This window comes from Protopterus annectens, chromosome 2.part2 (genome assembly GCF_019279795.1).
Source record: "Protopterus annectens isolate FY-2018-M chromosome 2.part2, PAN1.0, whole genome shotgun sequence".
NCBI lineage: Eukaryota > Metazoa > Chordata > Ceratodontiformes > Protopteridae > Protopterus > Protopterus annectens.
This window is the reverse complement of record NC_056730.1, coordinates 610,047,523-610,069,780: the sequence shown is the minus strand read 5'-3', so window position 1 is coordinate 610,069,780 and position 22,258 is coordinate 610,047,523.

The window sequence follows — 22,258 nt, the reverse complement described above, 5'->3', positions numbered from 1 at the left end:
ATGCTACACTAAGATATTGTAGAGAAACTCTTCCAACTGGGAATTAACCTCTTAATTACCAGATAGGTAGCCAACTGCCTCACCAACAGGAAACATACTGTCAAAGTGGGTGACTTCACCTCTAGCAAAAGACCAGTCACCAGTGCAGTACCACAAGGTTCTGTGCTGGGCTCCTTATTTCAAATTTATTTCTCAGAAGTCCAGGCAAACTTGGACAGTCTGTGGCTGACCAAGTTCGCATATGATTGCAAATTGGGAGCAATCATTGATGTTAATATACTGTAGACAGGATTAATATGGATAAATGACTGGTGCCAAAGCCACATATTAAAGCTAAATGCAAAAAAAAATGCATTATTATTCCCTTTGGGAAAGGTGACATCCCTGCTAATTACATTATAGACATCACCTCCCCTAAGTGTAGACCAAGTGTTATGTAATCTGGGTACTCAGACTGATAGCAATATGAACTTTGACCATTGCATATCCACAGTAGTAAGGAAATCTTTCTATGTGGCACATCTTATAAGTAAAGGCATTGCATCTAGATATAAGAATCTAAGGATGTTAAAATTCCATTTTACTCGGCCCTTATCATACCAATCATAACTGAGTACAGTGCTCCTTTTTGCATGTACCTCACCAGACACCTACAACAACTGGGCGAACCACAGAGGTTTCTCACCAAGAAATTACAGGGTACACAAAACAAGTTTTACGGGGAAAGACTAAAAGCCCTGTCACTGTATTCTGTCTCCTATAGGTTGCTAAGGGGTGACCTGTGCCTTGCTTACAGGGCAATCGCTGACTCGGCCCTGATGGAAATTCTACACATTCGTAAATCAGACTGCACGAGGGGCACTCACTCCAGGGAACTTAACATAGCCTCTGACATGAACAGGTCATGCTGGTGAGATCGATATATCTCCCAGAGACTGCCACTTCTCTAGAACAAGCTTCCAATTCATGTGAAACAGAGCCTCTCTCTAGGTGTCTATAAATGCAACCTAGATCAATAGATGAGTGACCACAAATTCACTACTGGGGTGGTGCCCATGTCTCCACCTGGACAGAGGAGGTCAGTAACTACCATAGACCCTTACCTCTGTGAGCTGCACTTATCTAACCACTAACAATTGTGGCAACTTGGGATAAATATGGCTAGACTTGTAAGGTCTTTAGGGCCATTAGCCTAGTAACCTTTTATGAACCTATGAACCTATGGAATTCAAAATTCACAACAATGCCATGACACTAAACAGGAAGAAAGAACACAAATCAGTGGTTTATGGGAAGGTAAATTACTATGGAACCTATGTAATGAAAAGTGTTCAGGTACAGCTATCTTATGTAAAGAATGCGTAGAAAGTTTGGATCACACAATAGAGATGATTGGAAGAATAGTAATACTAGACATAAAATATAAAAATCTAATTTATAGGATAATCATGCTTTATGCATATACTTTGAAAAAGCAAAGAGAAGTCATGTTTAGGAAAATATTGGATTACATAAGTGTGAATATGCAAATAATAGTAATGGGAGACTTCAACTGTCATTTAAGAAATAGTTGAAAGGAAAGAGCAGATATTAGTTATCTCAGAGATAATTAAAACCAACAAGATGTACTTATGGGAAGATAAGAACTGGACATATAAAAGAAGTAATTTAAGAACTGAAATTGATTATTTTACAGTTTCAGACAGCTAAAGCAAGGATGCAAAATTACAGGGTTCTCAGATCAAAGAATAAAAAGAATTAATGAATCAGAAATGAATAAGGATATAAAGGATATAATACAACAATTATGGCAAGACATATAGACATGAGAGAATTTTACAAAGATTGGACAAGTTGGTGGATTAGTTTAAAATCAAAATACAGAAAAGAAATACTAGAATGACAAAAGTTTAAAAGATTGCAAGATAGTGACGAATACAAGGAAATTAGCAATCAAGTTTTTAAAAACAACAGATAATAGAGAAGAGTTTATAGAAAAGGAAAGAAGGTCATATGAAATGAATCAAGAAAAAAATCTGAAAAAGATTATTTATACAAAGACATTTTCTACAAAGGAGGAAAGAAGATGTAGCACCATACTTAAATAAAATGGTTAAAGAAAATAAGATTAATAAGAGAAATGAAAAATAATAAAGGTGGTATTCACACAAAGAGAAATCATGGAAATAGTCAAAGAACACATACTGGAAACTTTTTCAATGTGTGACATTATAATAAAAGATAAATGGGAGTTAAATAAGCTAACTGAAGTAGACAGTAAAAGTATTGAAAAGAAAATGACAATTGTAGAATTTGAATATGTACTAAAAACAATGAATGTAGAAGCAGCTACAGGCATAGATGGACTTGAATACATAATGTCTAAAAATGTACAAAATTGGCAAAAAGAATATTTTCGAAAAATAATATTTTCTTAAAATAATGAATGAATGGTTTGAAACGGAATACACAATGAAAATGTATGTCTAGGTGTTATGAAATTTATATGGAAAAAAAGGAAAAAGGACATATATAAAAACTGGAGACCATTAGTATTGAATAATGCAGATTATAAGATGTTCATGAAAGTAATAGAAAAAAGAACAGTAAGCAAAGCAAATAAACTGATATCTGAAACAATCTTTGGAACAAAAGCTAAAGGAATTCAAGAACTTCTGATGGTAATAAAAGATCTTGTAGATGATGTAATAAATAAAAAAATGGAATTAAAATTATTACTAGGAAATATAAACAAAGCTTTTGATAAAATTCAGCATAAAGCATTATGGAAGATTTTTGAAGAATATAATGTAAGCAACAAAATAATAAACATTTTGATATCAGTATACAGGGAAAACAAAGTCAGGTTGGTACTTAAGGTATAGTAAGTGAAATAGTAGAATTAAAAAGCGGTATTAAACAAGGCTGTCCAACAAGTACCATTTTATCTGCCCTGATTACAGATGCAGTAATCAATAAAATAAATCTGATACTAGAGAAAGCAAAATATCAAACGCCAGAAGGAATTCAGATTCCAGTGATGTTCACATATGCGGCTGACTTAGTATTAGCAGTTAAAAACAAAGAACAGATGAATATAGCTATAGAAATGATCAATAAAGAATTAAAAATGCAAGGATTAACTATTAATAAAGAAAAAAGTAAAGGATTAGGTCTTCTGGAAGAAATAAAAGGCATTACGTTTAACAAAGATGAAATAGAAATTCTAGGAATAAAGTTTGCATCTGAACAACTGAGAGAAAAACAATGGAAAAAATGATAGTTAAAATAAGAGGCATTTGTATATTTTGGAAATCTGGAAAACTTAAATACTTGAAAAGAAGTAAAAAAATATGTTGCATGGATATGAAATTATATCAAGAGAAAATATTCTTATGGAAAATTGATATAGGAAACATAGAAAAATGCAGAAAGACATGATATTAGAATACAATGGAAAACTTCTAATACATTTATCCTTGGAAACACATATGTGAAGAAAAATCAGAGTAGTAACAGTTAGAACAAAGAAATGTAAAAAGTATGTAGAATGTGCAGATTTCTTATGGAGATTATCAGTAAGTAAACTCCCAGCTAAAGCAAACATGCCATATAAAGCAAAAAAAGACAGACCCCAGGATTCAATAAACTCCATGTAGGAATAATGTTATTCCTAGATAGAGTGAATGGTGTTTATGTCTGAGTAGCCTTAACAGCAGTGTGCCATTCATATTAATGAAGGCACGCTACTGAAAATGGCTCTGCGGACATGAACACTGAGTGTAAGAGGCGTGTTTCAGTAGTGCTCACAGATCCAGCACACCCACTGCACTTTGAAAGTGCCATACAGCACTTTCTAAATGCTTTCAGTGTCCACAGATTTTAAATGGGAAGTAATGCAGCATTGTCAAAATGCTGTACAGCACTTTCTAAATGCTTTCAGTGTCCGGGGACACTGAAAGCAGGATTTTAAATGAGAAGCAATGCAGGGGGTGTGTGGCAGGTACTGTCACACACACCCTGCATTGTCAAAGTGCAGTACGGCACTTTCTAAATGCTTTCAGTGTCCATGGACACTGAAAGCAGGATTTTAAATGGGAAGGTACTGTCACACACCCCTCCTGCATTGTCAAAGTGCCATACGGCCCTTTCTAAATGATTTCAGTGTCCAGGGAAACTGAAAACAAGATTTTAAATGGGAAGCAATGCAGGGTGTGTGTGACAGGGAGTCTATATTACAAGATCGAAGCTTTAATCAAATAACTAAAACTTGATCTTGTAATATCGAAACCATAAAATATCAAACGGCCAATTCAACCCAGAGAGGTGGTTCCCTTGGCCGTTATGTAGATTATGCCCTTTTATCCAATTTGGAGTGATCTTGGAGTTGTTATATTTAGTCAGGGGGTGTGGGGGTGAAGCCCCCACTTGATTTGGGGTCTAAAGATTTTTTTTTTGATGCGGCCAAGAGATGTGTTTTCCTGAGTTGAAACAGCTGTTTGACATTTTATGGTTTCGATATTACAAGATTGAGCTTTCGTTATTCAATTAACTAAAGCTTCAATGTTGTAATATAGACATGTGACCGGTACTGTCATACAGCATTTTACAATGCTTGTCTGTGGACACTGGAAGCAGGATTTTAAATGAGAAGCAATGCAGGGGGCGTGTGACAGGTACTGTCACACACAGCATTTTACAATGCTTGTCTGTGGACACTGGAAGCAGGATTTTAAATGAGAAGCAATGCAGGGGGCATGTGACAGGCACTGTCACACACAACCTGCATTGCAAAAGTGCTGTATGGCACTTTACCTACATCTCAACCTCTTAGAGCAAAAAATCTGGACAAAGCCTAAAATGATGGGGTGCATATCTCTCATCCTCTTAGAGCAAAAAATCAGGACAAAGCCTAAAATGATGGGGGGACAAATAGGGACAGATTTTAAATATTACTCTTACAAACTTAGAAAGTTGATAGAGGAATAGGGTTTGTATTAACATAACATTTTCAAAAGGATTAGAAGTCTGAAACTCAACTTTTGCCATTATATAGTGACTTCAATCCTGATGTTGCTCATACAAACCTAGAGAGTTGATAGAATGACAGGTAGTGCATTACCAAATATGAATTACTGTTAGTATTAATACATGTAATTAAAGTGCTTGTATTAATTTTTTTCCGTTATAAATTAAGTTTTAAGCATAGCTGAGTGGGTTTGCAGCATTACTTAAACATCTCATAGGAGCTAAATACAAATGTATAGCTAAAATTCTCAACAGTGAGATAGCATAGAAGTTACAGTTCCAGCTTTGCATCCAGTAGTTCACGGTTAGAGTACCAAGACAGATCCTTCATTTTTACATGGGGAAAGCATTGTTATAATTATTTTTTTATTTTGAATTATGTAGTAATTGATATTTGTTAACCAGGGTAGTGTAGCTGATTCAAAATGAAAGTGTCAGTGCATATAACTTGTGAAATCACCCATGTATGTACACATGTCCCATACAGTATAGTCACACCCCAAGGTAATATAATGAAAGCACATAGGGGGATGTCATGTAAAGTAAATCAGATACACTTACTAATATGTCAGTCATGATTAATTAATTTACAATTCTGATATTTATTCTTAAATGAAAACTGAGCAATGCTCAGCAGTGCTTAGCTCTGCTCAGCTGGCTTGAGCATTGCCTAGACGTTAATTCTAAGCAGTAGTCAGCTCAGCTAAGCAGATTTGTACACCACTAAGCACTACTTGGCATTTTCCCCCTTAAGCACTGCTCAACTCAGCTTAGTGGATTTGCACACTACTAAGGTGTGCTCAACATTTTCAAAATGGTCCAGTGATGTCAAAGGGCAGGAATATGGCCTTATTTAAACCACACAGGCAAGAATACAGCCAGAACCTGTTGTAGTTTGATCTGTACAAGAACCATGTCTGGTGTTGGAGAGGGAGTGCACTTTCAGGTTCAGTGCTGCAGCATTCTGGAGTCCAGGGTCATGGCTGGATTCCTCATTGAACACAATGATGACAGACTGCTACAGGGCTCACAGTACAAAGCGGAGGCCTGGGACCATCTGGCATGTGATTTCACCAGTAGTACTGGAATCCCTCGAACTGGTGAGCAGGTACGGCATCATTATATCGACCTAAAGCGTAGGAAGGGGATGCTCCTGGCCCAGTGGATCTAAGATGCTTGGGCATGGAATGCTGCAGTAGTTTGTAAGTATCCCATCCATAGCTGTACCAAATTCTAGCTTGAGTATGTGATAGACGGGTATGCATAATGTTTGTTTTTTTCCCCTACAGCTGCAGAGGAAAGGGCTAGCAATGTGGAGGTCCATGCCGACAGACTGTCAAGGCTGCACAGACAGGCTGGTGAGTACAGATCTATCTTAAAATATATAGTACAATAAATAAGGAGTATATTGTTTACTGCCAGTAGGTATAGTGTGTTGTGTCCACTGACTAAATAACATTTGACAGACTAATATTGATCTAAAGGATATGCAGTAGTAAAGCACTGTGTCATATTACTAAAATAAAGACTTACACCAGAAACTGTTGTGTTTATTCTGGTTTGTTGTTGTAAAAATAGAATGTGTACAGGTTCTTCACAGCAAATATGGTTTTGACAGTATGCATTAACTGAGGTTGTTCTGTGAACCAGCTATTATGCAAAACAGTAGATTGTGGAGCTGTAAAACAAGATATACATGAAATATGAAATATATTATGCACTAAGATCTGAATAGTATGGTGTAATGTATTATAGTGTGTCTCCTGCAGCATTGACTTGTGTTAACCTTTGCTTTCTAGACTGTATTATTTCAAAGGATTTATACACAGTATACTGTCTGTCATGCATGAATCTAAGGATTACAAGGTCAGACTGCCTAACCCACAGCGTAGTAGGCAGAAATCAGCAAAACAAGAGACAACAGTTCCCCAATAGCTCATTGTGATGAAAAATAGCATTTTTGTTCATTTTTGCACACCCAGACATGGTTTGAATCTAGGTAGCGGTACTAAGATATGTGCATATATACACTCAAGAAATCTTGAATATTTGTAGAAACAGTCAGATAGTGGGATATTTTCTCCACAGATCTTACAGGTAAAGAAATGTTTGTAGTAGCTGTATGAAGGGTATACTAATACACCATGTACAACTGTTCCACTGTCCAACCTCATGCCTGCAAATGACAGCAGGATAGGTACATACACCATGCACTCTTCCCGATACATGTCTTTCAAGTGTTGCGCTGTCATGGTTAGTGGTCACTGCTGCCAATAACCTTGGACACAGGAATCCAGGTGAAGTATGCCAGTAGCACACTCACACAACATCAGTGCAAGTGTACCCCTTCTTTGTCAGATATGTAACCCTGATGTACAAATCCCCTTTAGTAATGTACCCATAGTCATCACAGTCTGCCCCATACAATTCCAGGTTGACAGTTTAACAGGTATGTATGTGCTACAGAAGCTATGGGCCATAGGTAGATGTAAACTGAGGACAGACCTGTAGAGTACTGAGCAGTACTGTTGTGAAAAAAATAGAAGCCTATACAGTTGTTAATGGACCCCCAACCCTTCATCTGCATCACTAATTATTATTTATATACTATGGGTATGGTTTTCTCAAAACCTAATGTTGGGACTTGTGTTCTATTATTCTTCATATATTTAGCTGGTTACATATTAACATACCTTGTTCAAATACCATTGTTGGTGGCCTGTTGCAATCAATGTAACTGACATGCTGTTACAATGCTTACTGTTGTTCCATTTATGCATGTGTTCTGTTTACTATGCAATTCTTTCAAATCTGTTTTCTTGGGTTAATTGGAACACTCATGTATGCTGTTACCACTAATTTTGAAAAGTTTTGTTCATGACTAACCAATATATTTTGGAAAACCTCAACACCATAGCATGTTCGGGAAGGCAGATCCCAGTGGATCCACCTGTTCCAGCTCATCTGGCTATGACACCGGGCCCCAGCAATACTGGGACCCTATCTGGAACTGCCTCCTCTGCTGGTCCTGCACCACCTTTGGGTGGAACCACCTCAGGGGACAGGGCCCACACCCCCCGGGCATGAGCGCAGAGAGGAGCCCATCATCCACTGCTAGTTCTGTGGTATGGTGGGCAGCATCATCTGCTCAGCGGTGGATGGATGGCTGAGCCAGATGGAAGACTGCCAGAACACCTAAAGGGGCAGGCTTCCCTTGTTGTCCAGCCCCCAGCACAGCCAGCTTTGGGGCCATAAAGGTGCAGTGGTGACTGCCCAAGGGTGGGGTCCACAGTCCCACTGTATCCATTTGGGGGCTCATGGGCCTCTGATTCGCAACCACCCTCCTCGTCCAAGGTGTTTACCCCCCTCATGTGTCATATACCACCCCTGTCTGCTGTCTTGTGTGTCTTGTTTGTTTGTGAATGTAACCTATCCTAGCCAACCTACCTCCCCAAACATACCTACAGCCATTCCCCAACATCCCACTCTTACCTTAGTAAATAAAAGGGCATGTCTCCTGCAAAAAAATCATTGTCCCATACATAGATCTACATTTCACCCCATGTACAGTGATGTAAATCAATCTACACTCAAATTACTCTATAAATGTATGTTGCCAACATCCCTTCCTGTGGGGTGTGAAGCTGTAAATTCCAACTTTTTTACATCATTCACAGCTGTTGCTGCAGAAGAAATGTAGAGCTATGGCCCTTTCCTGCACTCATCCTGCACATCCCTAGTTGCTTTCCCAAATGTTTTACCCCTTGCTTGCCTCATTTCACCACTTTCCTATCACCCTTTTTTTCTTTTCATTATTTAAAATTAGTGTGGGTTTAAGCAGGAATAAACACAACTTAGCAAAGCTAAAGGGACTTAAGCATCTCTTAGCATCGCTCACGTTCCTGCAAAACTGCACAAACCCACTTACAACTGCTTAAAAGTGCTTTAATCACTCTGTCTCAATCAGTCCTTGTTCTGTCCAGTAAAGAAATAATCAACCCTGCTGAGTCTCAAGCCCAGGATGCTGTGCACTGCAATCACAGCAGTGTACCACTATACCATCGGAGATGTGAGAATTTGTAATGCACACACACACACACACACACACACACACACACACACACACACACATAGCTATATATATATATATATATATATATATATATATATATATATATATATATATATATATATATATATATATATATATATATATATATATATATATATATATATATATATATATGTGTGTGTATATACTTAGCCTCTTAGTGCAAGACATCTGCACTATGCCTGACAAAGTGAGGGGACAAAGCTAAAAAAATAGGGGCATAATTCAAATATGGATTTTATAAGCTTAGAAAGTCACTAGAGTATCATGGTTTGTTTTAACATATATTTTCTGATAGATGGCAAGTCTGAAACACAAATGATTGTCATTATTTGGTGACTTCAATGCTCACATCATTCCAGTGATTTGTCAGAAATGCACAGCAATTATGGGGAACAGACCAAAAGTATGAGCCACACCTCTGGTCAGTGTATGAAAATCTAGACAGTGGAGATGTATGACTGCAGTCATGTAACAGAAGGGAAAAACACTGAGAGCTTTAAACCAGTTCATACAACACCTTCCGAAGTACAGTCAGACCAACACAGCACTGCAGCAAATCAGTTCTGGGGAATTGCTCATGTATTTTCACATATATCATGCACTGTAGGGATGTAACTATATAGAAGAACAGACATCATTGTGAAATTGTCTACCCACAACCATTTGCATCAGTCACAGCAACATACCAGTAAGCCAACTGACCTCTACAGTATAACGACTGTTTCAACTAACATATCCTGATTGCCAGTCACACACTACTCCTAAATATACTGCCCCAAATCATACTGTACTTGGAATACTGAGGTTCTAAGGGACATGTCTCAGTATGCCCCTACAAACATGCACAGCTGATAGACTACTAGCAACTTTAGCAGCATGCACAGTCTGATGGAAATGGATCTATGACACTCACATCTGCCCCTCTCCCTACTCAGCCCAACAAACACTTACACACTACACAATCTTGAAAGTCTGTTAACATTGGCCAGATATACATAACTCTCAACTGTACAGATTTCCACCTAATGTCATGGGTTTGGGCCAATAACTGTGGCCTCTTCCTCATGACATTTCTGGGATTTTGCTACATCACTGGGATGATATCAGGAGTGAAGTCACTAAATAATGATATACCAATCCTCCCAACCTCTTAGTGCAAGAAATCTGGACAAAGTCTGACCTACTTGGGGAACAGAGGCCCAAAATTAGGGACATATTTTAAATCTGTGGTGACCCCTAACCAGGAAAAGCTGAAAGACAAACAACATAAACTGAAAAGGTTGCTGGAGTGACAGGGCTTATTTTAATATACATTTCCTGAAGGATATGAAGTCTGAAACACAAATGAATGTCATTATTTAGTGACTTCAACCCTCAGATCATCCTAGTGATTTGCCAAAAAAATACAATGTATGAGGGAGAGGTCAACCATAAGAGGCAAACCTCTGGGCATTCTGCAAAAATCTGGACAGTTGAGAGCTATGTCATATATATATATCAGTGCCAGACATAAAATCCCACAGAAAATGCATGTCCAGACAAACCCTGTTAATCTAGCAAGTTTATAACTGTATAACAGCAATCCTTACAATCTGTCCCTAATTCTAGAACTTTGTCCCCCATTTTGTTGGGCTTTCCCCACATTTCCTGTACTAACAGGTTGGCAGGTATGCAGACACAGCATGCAAAACTGTGGACATAGCACATCAATCCAAACAGCTGACAGCATTTCCACCTACCCTCTGTGATGCTCTAGCTCCCATGCCTCCATAATGTCTTCCTCACAGGCAAGGAAAAGGTGCAAGGCCCACATGAAGGATGTAATTATAGCACTGTGTTGCCATGCCATTGGATAATGGAAAGATAAAACAGCTGTGCTGGATGCAATTAGCAAGTGGGAGACATCAGTTGGTGCATAGGCCATTACCTGCTCATGAGCATTACCTACAAAAGGCAAGCTGATGCCTGTGCAAAACAGGTCTCTACCTTTCTATACAAAGACAGACAGTGAATACAGAAAGCAAAACTTCTGGATTACTCTGAGAGAACACTACAGCAGTATAACAGGTATGCCAAACAATTAAGCATGTAATGGAATGTAGAAGGGAGATGCAGTAATGGGAAATAGTAAGTTAAACAATAGGTCTCAACAAGACTTGCTGGACTGACATGTTGCTGTCCAGCACCTATGGCCATCCCTGCTGGCTCTGTCTGCAGTGACATAAAGCACAGCTCTGGCCCCTGAGTCAAACTGGCAAAAATTAGCTCACATATGACTACTACTGCAGTGTCAGTTTTACAATACTGACTGTGACACTACCAGGCCAGATACCTGGGAAGTTGTAAATATTCATATGTCACTTGTGAATGCTACTATTGATACATATACTTGTCTTACAAATGTGGGAGACCAATATAGGGTATGTGCATAGTAAATGACTGGCACAGAAGTATGTGTTGAACTGTATGTTATATACTGAGCTCATACCTTTCAACTGTCCGGAGTTTTGCAGATTGACCACGTGTTTGCCTTATATGTGTAGTCATTTTCTCATACCGTTGTGTGTAGTCTGGCAAATCAGTAAAGACTGAGGTCATAACATAACAGAATACATTTGAATGTCAGATGTCATATCCTTCACAGTATTCCTGTGAATGCAAAACCTACTTTGCTATAAACTGTCTCAGTGTGTTACAGTAGTATTTCTAAAGTGTCACTATTTTGGGTGTTTTCCCCCATTTATGTGTGCTTTTGTCCAGATGTCTTGCTCTAACAGGTTGAGAGGTATGACTGAGCTGCAAGAGTGTAAACACAGTGCACCATACTGACAAAGAACAGAAATGTATATCAAGTATTACCTGTGCACACGTATGTAGTAATAGTAGTAGCTGGAAACCTCAAACATACAGACATGGTTTCAAACCGTCAGGTAAATATGCTGTACTTGTTTTACAAATGTGTAACCTGGGTTTCAGTGATTCAAACAGACAATGTCTACAGCAACAGGTTTTTGTATTGGCCTGAAACAAAAATAGTTACCAGTTTGACCATAATTACGAGCTTGAAGTTGGAAAAGTGGTTAACTGTGTCAGGACTTTGTGTCCAAGCTTACACCAAACATCTGTATGAGCACCTACATAGCTTTATGGAGTCAGCAATACCTGACTGGACAAAATCCTCTCCTCCAAGGTAGATTAAACCTCTGTGATAGACAGAAGCAATACATAAACCCCATAATAGGTGGAAATATTGGCTGTACAGTGCCAAGAAGGAGCAGGTGCCAAATTGGGATCAATCTCACCTTTGTCTGAACAAGCAAATGAGGTCACAGGTGAATTACTTTATGGTTAACTTTGAGGGCAAATTGGACACATCCACCAAGGCCAGTCACAAGGCCTTCCACACACGTCTGCAATCCCAGAGTCAACACCCACATCTGCTATGTACTGGTGGTTAATAACACCACACACACATATGCCACAGATATAGCCAACCTGCTGCAGACAGTTAAGTGAAAACCACACCCCCTGTCCTCCCATCACTAAAGGACATGCACAGCACATGCCCCTTCCCCTCATCATCAGGGAGCATGTCCATAATGCCCTCTCAAGGGCAACAAACTGATGTCTCCATGGGACCTGATAACATCCCTGGCTGCATCCTACATGAAGCCAGGCATGAGCTCTCAGCTCCATTACACACTGTAGTCAACCAAAGCCTGAGCAGCAGTGTTATCCCATCTGCATGGAGAACAGCCACTGTCACTCCTCTGTACAAAGGTGGAGCATCCACTGACCCAGCCAGTCATATGCACATCAGCCAAACTAGCCTGATCTGCAAGACCATGGAAGGGCATTATCAAGGACCTTATAAACAGGGACATCAGCAACCTCAAAATGTGTGAGCCAACACAATTTGGTATTGTCAAAGAGAGATCAGGCCTGTTAAATCTGTTTGATTGCTTTGAAGCGGTCAACAAACACATAGATGAGGGGAAGATGGTGCACACTGCCTACCTTTACCTAGCCAAAACCTCTGACAATAATCCCCAGTCAGCCATAATACTAAGCCTACATAACTCCACTCGCGCAACCTGCAAGCAAGGCCCTCACATAGTTTGTGGCATGAATGATACTTGTTTTATGTTTTAAAAACATAAATGGTTTTATGAAATAAGTTGTAGTGTCATTTATATTTAAAGGTTAAGTGTAGCTGAGCGTTCTGTGCCAACCCGCTCAGCTACGCTTAACCTTTACATATAAATGACAATACAACTTATTTCATAAGTTGTATTGTCATTTATATGTGAAGGTTAAGCATAGCTGAGCGGGTTGACACAGCATACAGTGGTGCTCAGCAATGCTTAAATGAAAATGAAGAGGTATATATAGCAGTTTAACAGCAGATCCTCACTGGCTGAATGGTTAGGACACTGGAACTTGTGCAAGGATCGAATCCTGGCCATTCAGCTTTTTACACGTGATAGGGAAATGTGGTAAATGTTTTGTATTTCTTTTGTATACATTGACATATGTTAACTGTGGTGGTCCAGGCAGACCAGAATCCTATTTGCAGTGGAGACTGGAGTATAAAAGCCACAGTTACAAGTGTCCAGTGCAGAACAGTGACAGGAATATATAATGTACTGAAATGCAGACGTTTAGGAGATATAATAAAATAATGTCACTGGATGTATGACGTGAAGTCCCCCATGTAAACACAAGTGTCCCAGACTGTACAGCCACACCCCCAAAGTAATGTAACAAAAGCATGTAGGGGACGTCATGCAAAATAAAATATGTACACTTAATAATATGTCAGTAAGGACTAAATAATGTGCAGTTTGTTAATTATCTGGAAATGAAAACTGAGCAATGCTTAGCAATGCATAGCTCTGCTTACCTGGTTTGAGCATTGATAAGAAGCATAATTATAAGCAATATTCAGGCCAGCTATGCAGATTTGCACACTGCTTGGTCTGGTGGACTGGCCTTGGTGATGCCATACATTATTATGCTGAAGTCGTGGATGGACAGTGGGGTGAGACATTGTCATTGCTCGGCTATGCAATGTCTGTGCTTGAGCATGAGGTGCGTGTAAAGCGTCGGCCATGTGGAGGTAGGTCATCAACAAGATCAGCTAAGAGTCCATGTGGCTGTGCACATTCACATTCCCATAGTGGCAGTACCACCAGCTGTACCAAAGAGAGGGTGCTGCCACACCACAACAGAGCAGGCCATGGGCATGTGGCTCTGGTGGGGCCCATCAGGGACACAGATCCACCAGACAGCAGTCACCATTGGGGAGTAGTACTGCATCTGGACTTGGGCCTGGTGGTGGCAGTGAGACTCCTGGCAGAACCAGTCCCCATGTCCATGGCTGGAGACAGTGAACTGAACATCCTGCCATGTACGGTCATGGCTGTCCAACATACCATTGTGTAGGGCAACCACATGGCTTGACTTTGTGCATACAAGCACTCACATATCTCTATCACAGGCAGGTCAACAGCAGACACACTCAGCACCACTGCATGACCCAGTTAGACAACACCCCTCCAAAAACACACACATGATGTCAACCATATGGCTCAGCCTAGACCTCTGGCAAATCAACACCACACCCTGTGCATATGATGATACCTGTGCCACATCCCTGTTATCCATACCATCGATGCAGGGATATGCTAATATGGGCCAGCTACACAGGGTGAATATAGCACAGTATAGTAATGTGATGCTGTGTAAGGTGCTGTCTGCTGGCAATTATGGGTACACATTGAAGTGTATGTACCTTTTTAGCCATGATGCATTATTGCTACTAGTACTACTGACTGACTGTAGTCTCACACACTGTATTCTGTTTGTGTTCCAGGTATCTGTGTGTCTGCAAGCTGTGGGCCTGCTGACATTACCATTGATGAGTCTGGTGAAGTGGAAACACAGTGACCTTTTAATAGCCAAGGTACAACTGTATATGTACATGTTTAACAGGTGTGTATGCATGCAACAGTGTTTGAGGGACAGTGGGGGCAGACAGTGTGACATTGCATACATACACCTTGACACTGCCAACTAGCCTTCATACATGTCACCTGGGTGTTCTGTAGTACCACAGGCTCATACATACAGAGGAGGTTACTTGAGTAATGGCACTAGGTCCCTCACAAGCCTAGCCATTACTTTAACCCCAACAGATTCACCTATCAGCACCTGTTGACCCTGCCATTTATTTCCCATCCACGCAACCTTGATGCAGTTGATGAGGGTGTGGATGGTACTGGGTTTGACAGGTTTGGGGAGTCTATTCCTGACACAGGTCAGCCTGTGTTAGCCTAACCTGACAACCACCAGCATGTGTGTCTGCTATCTCTTATGCGAGTCTGGCCTCTTGCGCTGGTAGTGCACACAGAGTCATAGTCTTGTACATGGGGTGGCTGTTGAAGGGCTGAGCACAACCTCTACCTGCCCAGTTTTATAAACAACTGTGCTAGATACATAAGGCAAACACCACAGTGGTAATGTAGTGTTGCAATGTCTGCCACTACTATTCAAGTGGGTGACAATTGCAGGGGCTGTTAGGATCGCCAGTGGTGGGTTCAGGGGCTCTTAACATGGTAGAGCTATCAGAAACACACACACACTGCTGCATGGGGACATGCATTGAGACACACATGCACACAGACTTGACACTCCTCATATTAGATGACCTACCTATCTATTTATGAACAATATGCAGTGATATGACTATTGCATGCACCACAGTGCCTTTGTATTAGAAACTGTGTAACTGTGCTTGTAAGGTGAATGACATCTGTAGGGGTGGAAACTAGGTTGGAAATGGGGGACATATGGTAGAAGAGGCACACAAAATGGTATAACCATCGCATACACACAGTAAAGACAGTCACAGGGGATATGCATACAGAAACACATACACAGTTGCCAACAGACAGATTAGTAACCCTACATATCCACTTGTATGTACTATAGTGCTACAGACACATTATATGCACCACAGAGATTATATGCCTGGGACATAACTTACTACCTCTTATAACAAGTAATCTTGGGAATGCCTTCATGGATGGTGTGATAAACCACCCAAAATAGTGAGTGGTCTCATATATTGCTCTTACAATCCTGGACAAGTGATAGAGTTACAGACTTTGTATCAGCATGATGTTTCAGACAAGTACAAAGTCTGATGCTGACATGTTTGTCACTATGGTAACTGTGACATATTTGACAATGGTTTCTCATAATTGACCATTGTTAGGGGCCACAGATAACATAAATGTTGCAAACATCTGGATATTCCATATACATCTGTACAGCATACCTCTCAACCTAGAAACATTAAAAATCTGGACAAGGCCCATGAAAAATAGGTACAAATCTGTACGCTGATTAACATATAATTTGCATACATAATTACATAACTCCACCCACTCCAATGGAATTGTGGGATATCAACATTCAAACACAAACTGAAGAACAGACCACCAAAATATTGCGCTACTGACCCCCCTGCAGCCATTCCGATGTCCCATTACCTGGCAATTTCACCCCGTTTACCATAAACACTAATGTGTGCATACTGCTTTACTTCTCCAATGATTATTTGGATTTTATTTTGACATCTGCTAAACAAAGCAATACTGTCTCAATGAAAATAGACTTGGCATTAAAATTTCTCTTCCCTTGAAACTCACATTCATTGAAATAGCATTGAAACCCACACCACAACCAAAGAAAATGCATCTGGCCAGTGGTGAATAAAGATTACCTTTGGGCTGTTTTCAAATCATTGGCCCCTTGCACACAAAACAAGAAACATATATGTGTTCTTTTCTTTGATACACCTTCCTGACTTTATTAAGTTATATTCCTTGTATAATACAACACACTTGTTAGAGTGCATTTTAAATTTATTGTGTGAACATTTTTCCAGTAGGCTGTACTGTAGGCAATGAAACAAAATGCATGAACCAATAATGACAAAACTGCCAATTCAGAACATTTCCATCATAAAAGTCTACTTCCACACCCACACTATAAATAGAATGACAGTAGTGTAAGCCATAGGCATCATGCACAGCTTCTCGAACTTATTTTCAAGTTCATTTTTTGGGGGGCAAAAGGTCAAAAACCAGGGACACATTTTAAACATTGCTTGCATACTTTTGGAAAGTTGCCAGAATAAAGTGTTGCCACCATGCATGTCACTGGCAACTAGTCTTGAACCCAGAATCCGATGCACTTCAGTCAGAGCAACATACCACTATGCCAAATCAGCAGTTTCCTAAGAAATAGGAAGACAAACTTAATGGCTATCATTTAGTGAATTCAGTTCTCACTTCTCACCATAGCCCTCAACCTCTTAGCACAAAACAAAACTGGACAAACAAAGCCAGTAATGGGGGAATACAAATTCAGTTCTCACTTCTCACCATAGCTCTCAACTCGTACAGCAAAAAACCTGGACAAAGCTCACAAGTGGTGGTTGTTAGGGAGTTACCAGGGAGGGACAAATTTAACCATTGCTTGTATAATTTTGGAAAGTTGCTATAATAAAATGTTCTACTACCACCATGCATTTCACTGGCGAGTCTTGAACCCAGGACCCTATACACTACAGTTAGAGCAATAAACCACTATGCCAAATCAGCAGTTTCCTAAAAAATAGGAAGACAAAAACTTAATGGCTATAATTTAGTGAATTCAGTTCTCACTTCTCACCATAGCTCAGCCTCTCAACCTCTTAGCACAAAAAAAGCTGGACAAAGCCAATATGGGGGAATACAAATTCGGTTCTCAGTTCTCACTCACCATAGCTCTCAACTCTTAGCACAAAAACCTGGGCAAAGAACAAAGCCAGTAATGGGAATACAAATTCTGTTCTCACTTCCCACCATAGCTCTTCTCAGCTCTTAGCACAAGAAATCTGGACAAAGCTGAGAAATGGTGGTGTCTAGGGACTTTAGGCTCTTTTTACCCTGTACCGACGGTACAGGGTTTGAGCCTGAAATACCTCTAGCTACCAGGTGTATTACATCCCAGGTGGTAAGACGGAATGAAGCTGTATCACAGCGATGACAATCGGCATTAGTGTCCCACAAGGATCTGTATTAGGCTCTCTACTATTGTCTATATTTGTAAATAGTTCAACACATTACTGTGGCCAGTCAGAACTAAAACAATATGCAGATAACTCATTACTGCTCTGTACATCTTCTGTACTTAACATAGCAACCAACTACCTCCATATCAATTTAGTTCAGACCAAGCTTAGACTGATGCTGGCATACACCTGAATGCTAACAAAAACAAACCTATGATACTCTGACTGAGCACCATTGCCCGTGATGTTATATCCAGTTTTAAAATTCAAGCATAAGGTAACACCAACTAGAAATTGCCAGCTCAGTTAAGCTGAAAGATGTTACAATAAAGTATTGAGCTGTGTTTCAGTCTACACATCATTGCTTAGCCCTAAATAGAAATCAAAAGCTGGAAATGTTGCATCATGTGAAACCCTTCCTCAATGGCCACTGGTGAGTCGTTACAGCCAAAACCTATTTTCTAGCATTCTGAAAAATTTCCCAAAGACTTTACTCTCAAAATTAGAACAGCTATATGACTAGATTTCCAGATTTGGAATTAACCTTCCTATTCACCTGGTAGTATTCCCTTTTGGAAGCTATCATGGCCAAGAGTCTTTTGACACATCACCACAATTTCAATCCTCAAACAGCCTATAATATTCTATGTAAACTTCATTTGTATCCCACCTTGCAGTTTTTAATGAAATGGAACACACCTTCTCCATCTAATCAAACTTACAGCATTTGGCAAAGTCCTTTTGTTTAATAAACCAATATTGCAACTCTATATTCTACAGAGTGCTATCCAAATATGGAACAATCCACTTACACAACAAAGTGCAATAATTCCAATAATCAGTTAAAAAGACTTTAATGACATTCCTTACATTTCTTACATAATCATGGGAATGTAACAATGCAACTGTTCTCAGTTAGGTTCTCTACTTTTCCTCGGTTCTGTATGCTTATACCTTTCTCTACACATATGAATACATATTGTATACCAACTATTGGGGGGCATTTTCACACAGACACACAAGCACACAGACACACAAGCACACAGACACACACGCACACACAGACACACACGCACACACAGACACACTCACACACAGATACACGCACACACAGACACACGTGCACACACAGACACACGCACACACACACACACACACACACACACACACACACACACACACACACACACACACACACACACACACACACACACACACAAAACCTGGATCCAAAACAAGCGTCCAAGCATCAAAGCGAGAGTTGCTGTTAATAAATTGGTCTGCATTCTAATCCAAAGCGAGAGCTTTCCCTGTACTCATGAGCGAGATACAAAAGCCTGCATTCTAATCAGAGCTGCTGTAATAAATTGGCCTGCATTCTAATCCAAAGTGTGAACTTTCCCTGTATTTGAGTCCCTGTAATCGTGAGCGAGATTTCCTGCTTGCATTTGAGCCAGACCAGCCGGAAATGACATGAGCTCCTTGAGCCCAATTCTGACTGGCTGTTAACCCTGATGGAGCTAAAGTTATTGTGCAAGTGACAACGTCAGCTCCAGCAGTGCAGTGGTTCAAAAACATAAAAAACAAAATGAAAAAAAAGTCGGGAATGAAGGGGTGCCACTCGGGAATCGTGGCACTCCTTCATTTGGACCCCAAAACTCAATAAAAATGGAATAATTCAGTATGGTTGAGAGGTATGCTGTACAGATGACTGGTATGGGCTGTATAGTTTAACATGGTGCATGTAAGGCAGATGCCATTCACTGGGTCTTTAAAGTAATGCCATGGGAGGGGTCAACAGACCTTAAAATGGTATAACCAAACACACAAAAGCCACAGAGGATATGCTTCACATGCAAACACACAGTGCCATAGTTGACACTATTGAGATTAGAACCCCAACCTAATTGTTTGTATTAGTGTTACACAGTTATTGCATGTGCCACAGAGCTTATAGGGCTGAAAAGTACATGCAGGTACTTCAAAGGTGAATGACATCAGCGGGCCTTGTAAAGTAGGGCAATGGGAAGTTCACCGGATGGGAAAGGCCTCAAAATACTTTAACCCACACACATACAAACACTTCTACACATGCTTATACGCACACACACATTTATCAGAACTGAGATTAGAACCCCTGCCTATCTAGTTACTTATACTATATGGTTACATAATTATAGCACACGCCATGAAGCTTACAGGGCTGATGGCTGTCCAAAGGTACTTCTAAGGTGAATGACATCAGCGGCCCTTAAAAAGTAGGGCAATGGGAAGTGTGCTGGATGGAACACACCTCAAAATGGAATAACCACCCCCCCAGAGGATATGGTTCTCACACACATGCGCGCACACACACACACACACACACACACACACACACACACACACACACACACACACACACACACACACACACACACAGACACACACACGATACGGTTCTCACACACACAGTATCACAGTTGCCAGTATCGAGTTTAGAACCCCTACCTATCTATTCATTTGTACTACTGTGTTAAGCAGTTATTGCATGCACCACGGAGCTGATGGCTGTCCAAAGGTAGTTCTATGGTGAATGACATCAGCGGCCCTTGTAAAGTAGGGCAATGGGAAGTGTACTGGATGGAACACACCTCAAAATGGTATAACCACCCCCCAGAGGATATGGTTTTCTCACACACACACACACACACACACACACACACACACACACACACACACACACACACACACGCAATACGGTTCTCAGACACACAGTATCACAGTTGCCAGTATCGAGTTTAGAACCCCTACCTATCTATTCATTTGTACTACTGTGTTAAGCAGTTATCGCATGCACCACGGAGTTGATGGCTGTCCAAAGATACTTCTAAGGTGAATGACATCAGCAGCCCTTGTAAAGTAGGGAAATGGGAAGTGTACTGGGTGGGAAAGGCCTCAAAATACTTTAACCTCCAAACATATACACTTACAAATGCTTCTACGTACACACGCATTTACTGGTGCTGAGATGAGAGCCCCTACTGATCTAGTTATTTACACAAGTGTGTTACAGTTATTGCATGCACCACTGAGCTTATAGGGCTGATGACTGTCCAAAGGTACTTCTAAGGTGAATGACATCAGCAGCCCTTGTAAAATAGGGCAATGGGAAGTGTACTTGGTGAGAAAGGCCTCACAATACTTTAACCTACAAACATACATGCACACATTAGCCAGAACTGAGATTAGAACTCCTACCTATCTAGTTATACTACAGTGTTACACCATTATTGCATGAGCCACAGAGCTTATAGGGCTGATATGTGTCTGAAGGTACTTCTAAGGTGAATGACATCAGCAGATCTAGTACAGTAGGGCCTTTAGATATGTATTGAGGGGGACAGGCCTCATAATACTTTAACCTACAAACACACATGCACACAAAGGAAGGTGATGTGATATCACAACCCCCTACCCCAGTACTATTACACAATGTGGCTCACCTTCATGCTGGCACATGTGACTGGTTACAACTGGTATGCAACTGTCTGTAGCAGGACATCAATCTAAGCCTTTCAGATATCCTTGTCTATGACTCACTGTGTGTGTGTGTCTCCCAGTGTCTCTCTCTCTCTCTCTCTCTCTCTCTCTATCATTGTCTATCTCTCTCTTTCCCATGTTTGTGTGTGTATGCTTGAAGTATTATTATATGTTCCCCATATATGTCTGTGTATCACATACAACAGATGCAGATATATCATATGAGCCACCTACAGCTAGCTGAGGGTAATCCTGTCTGACAGGTGTGGGTAGAGACAGTTAAGGTGTACATAGCTGTCTGTATGCAAAGACATCTAAGCACTACGCCGTTATATACTCTGATGTGGGTTTAAACATGGACTGTAATCCTCTAAGTGTCTAAACATGCCCAGTATGACCTTCTATAGTAAGAGTGGGACTCCATTCCAGAGATAGTTGTACTCTGGTCTGGTGTTTTGTGTGCTACAGCC